Source organism: Typopeltis vanoorti, chromosome 18 (assembly GCF_054136105.1).
Source record: "Typopeltis vanoorti isolate ZY-2024b chromosome 18, IOZ_Tvanoo_1.0, whole genome shotgun sequence".
Taxonomy (NCBI): Eukaryota; Metazoa; Arthropoda; class Arachnida; order Uropygi; family Thelyphonidae; genus Typopeltis; species Typopeltis vanoorti.
Window position 1 is genome coordinate 15,123,059 of NC_143566.1, and position 3,435 is coordinate 15,126,493.

The following is a 3,435-nucleotide window of genomic DNA, read 5'->3' on the forward strand; positions in this document are numbered from 1 at the left end:
TCGACAGTCAGTTTGTTTCTCCTAAAGGGGGGAGGGTTTCCTTCGAGGATACCTAAAAACGAAAAAGTGTGTGTACAGTCGTCTGGAGAGAGCGAAGACCGTCGTGACATAAATCCGGATGACCACCGGCAGCAATCACGATAAGCCGGTCTGTCATTCACGAGCGTGTTGCCTTTAAGAATGTCACGAAATGGGCGTTGGCCTGCTGTTCCAAGCCCCTTGGCCCTCTCGTTTCCAGGACACGACTGCTTTCTCAACGACTCAACACGTGCATCTTAAACGCCCTCCGAATGGAGGGCTTTGGTCGCCAAACACTGCGTTTACTCGTATGGTTCCTTGAGAAACGCCGGATAAGAATAAGAAAGCCCCCCCCCCCCCCCCGCAGGAAAGGGAATCATTTTGCTGGCCTTGGCGGTGCATTTCCGGTTTACAAATGGCTACGAACCTTTTCTCTCCTTTTATCTACAATTTCTCGCCTTTTATATACAATCAACTGATTCACTCTCATGAGGATGAGAGTGAATCAGTTGTTTGTATATAAAAGGCGTTACATTTGTGATCCTCTGGTTCCTTGATGGGGGGGGGGGGAGGAATGTGCGTCGACTACACAGTAATATTCCAGAATGAGTGACTGCCAGTTGATTGAAAAACATCAACGAATAACGCTATTCTCTCCTGATTTATTCCAATGCGATTTGCTCAATAAGAAGAACAGATGCTTTCCAATCTTATCCGCTCTGACCCAGCACCATCAAGTCAATGTACGCGTGGTCGAGCCATCGCTCTGCAAACAACACACTGTAAGTTTGAATCCCAGACTTGCAGAGAGGCTTTAAACCTCTTTTCCGGCGCTGAAAATGATTAGATTGTCATAAAGGCGATTTATTCGCTCTATTAGCTGCTTCTACTACTGATCTGTCTCTCTTGACCAGTGATGTAATGTTTTTTCGGGATAGGAGAAAAGGATGAGATTCGAACGTGTTGATAATGTGTGGAATTTAAAAAAAAAAAAGAGCAATAATATATTAGTTTTAATGGTAATATTTTATTAGTTTTTAAGCCGGATAGGATTAAGTCAGTTATATTTCAACCCGCTTTATATCTGTAAAGATATCTGGGAAACTGCCTTTCTACTCCACTCCATAGCAGTTTCTCACTCTTGCTTCGTACTGATAACTCTCCACTCGTGAAGTGTTTCTCCCTCGAGTTGCTCGGCACATTGAGAACTTTCAAAATATCTGCTTCAGTTAACATTTATTCCAAGATTTCTTACTAGTTTTGCCACTTTGCATTCCCACTGCAAGCTGTAAAAGAAAAAAACACGAACAAACAGCTCCTACGCTAACACGGTCAGTTGGTGACCGACCCACAATTTTATTTTTGCACTTAAACCCACACAGAAAATATATTAAATTATTTCCGTACCCGCCAATTATTCTTCCCCCTTATTAAATGCTCTGGTGCACCACGAATAAAATAATAAAAAAATGTACTATCACACGCATTTTTCCCTTCACACACTGTGATTTTGAGATATTTTGTTCACTGTTGTCCCCCCCCCAGAAGATAGTTTTTACTCTTTGCTTTTCCACGTTAGTAGCAGAAGTAGTATTGTTGAAACAATGACCATCTGTTTTTATCTCTTCCATTATTACGTCAGTTTTTTATCTGAAGCTCTTCGCTGTTAATGTTTACTTAAATAACTCGCGGAAGAGGAGAAGGAGCGTGCTAGCGGTGAGTGGAACACTCACTAGCAAACCAAAGGGGGAAATCAATAAACAAACAAACAAAAGAGTTCTATCTAAATGCCTTAAGAAATTAATTTTGTTGGGTATTTTCTCTCGGTGGTACTAATTTATTCGAACCAGGGTAGGGTGATCTTGGAAATTTGTTCCAGATATCTTGATTATCCTTTCCCAAGCAAAGAGAATGGACGCATGCTCCAAATACAACACATGAATCTGAAGATTGTTCTAACCAGCTGCCATAGCATTTCGGTTCTCAATCCGAGTAAAATTCAAACTATCGTGTTCATCTTTTATTCAATATCATTCACTAATGAACACATTAGGGAATGATGTGGAAACCCCCCCCCTGCTACTCCCCCGGTGCAGGATGTACAATACTTGAGTTGTAATCCGCAGTAATATCCAGATCAGCGCTATTTCGATGCAACTGTTTACTACCGAGTTCGCGCTGCCCTCAATATACTTCCAAAGCCGTAATTTAAACAAATCACGTGGCATTATAAGCAACATCGCGCCATCTTTTAGGGTATTTTAATTCTCTTTTTGCTCAAAGTATAAATATTCAAGTATTACGCGCAAATATATGAATCGGCAAGTTAGTTAGTTAGTTCGAAGTGTGTTGTTTATTTAAAACCGACCGACGTTTCGATTTTAGCCATGCTGTCGTCCACTGACCTTTTCATTTCATTGATCTGGCACGGCTTGTCTCCTCCTGTCGCCATTGCGTTTCCGCATCAACGATAGCTGCTGAACGCCCGATTGCACACGAGATATCAAACATCTGCATTTCTCATTCTTAAGGCTTTGCGAAGGGGATTTCTGAAAACCTTAGGGAACAGCGGGGCTGCTTAATATGAAATAATGCATCGCTGCCGCTGAACTTCAAAAAGAAGCTTTGACAGCAGTCGGACATGGCTAGTATCGGAATAGCAATGGGTTTCCTTCATTCCCCATTTTTTTACTTCATAAAAATTGAGCATAGGCCACAAGACTAGTCTTCAGACACTCCCGTATTCATACGGAGCCGCAGATCGCTGTGTGGAGTTAAGTAGAAATTACTTACAGTGGTCCGCAGACCGGTTGCAACACCTCACCTTACTTCCTCCACTAACAATGTATATCTAGAGAAGTGGTGTAGCACAGCTGTGGTCATTGTTGCCTAGCAACAGAAATAGTTCGCAGTATTGTTGTTGTTGCACAGCTGTGGTCATATTGTCTAGTAACTGAAATAGTTCGAAGCATTGTTGCAGTTCAAACTATTGTAATTATAGTTGCAATGTGGGCTATTAAATAATCTCTTCATAATATATTAGGCAGTCTTTCAATTTTATTTGTTGTTCTTATGAGTTCATTTTCACTTCCCAGTCAAGCGGATTACGAGGGTGTGTCAAGGAAATGATCTTTATGACCATTAAGGATAAGTGCACAGTCCGCGATGAGGAAGGTTAGTATTCCGGATATAATATCGGCAATTCCAACATCCTTGAAGTTTTAGCAACAGGTGTTTTTGAGTGTGCTAGTTCCTTGAAATGACATCCTTAGGGGATTTTTTCCTAGTTATATCAAAAGCGGAAGAACTGGATGCGATAAACGGAATGGTTCAAATTTTCCACAATGCATATACGAAATCGTAATGCTGTGCTTCCTATTAAAGAAACGAGCTATTCCCGGCCTAGTGTCGACAGAG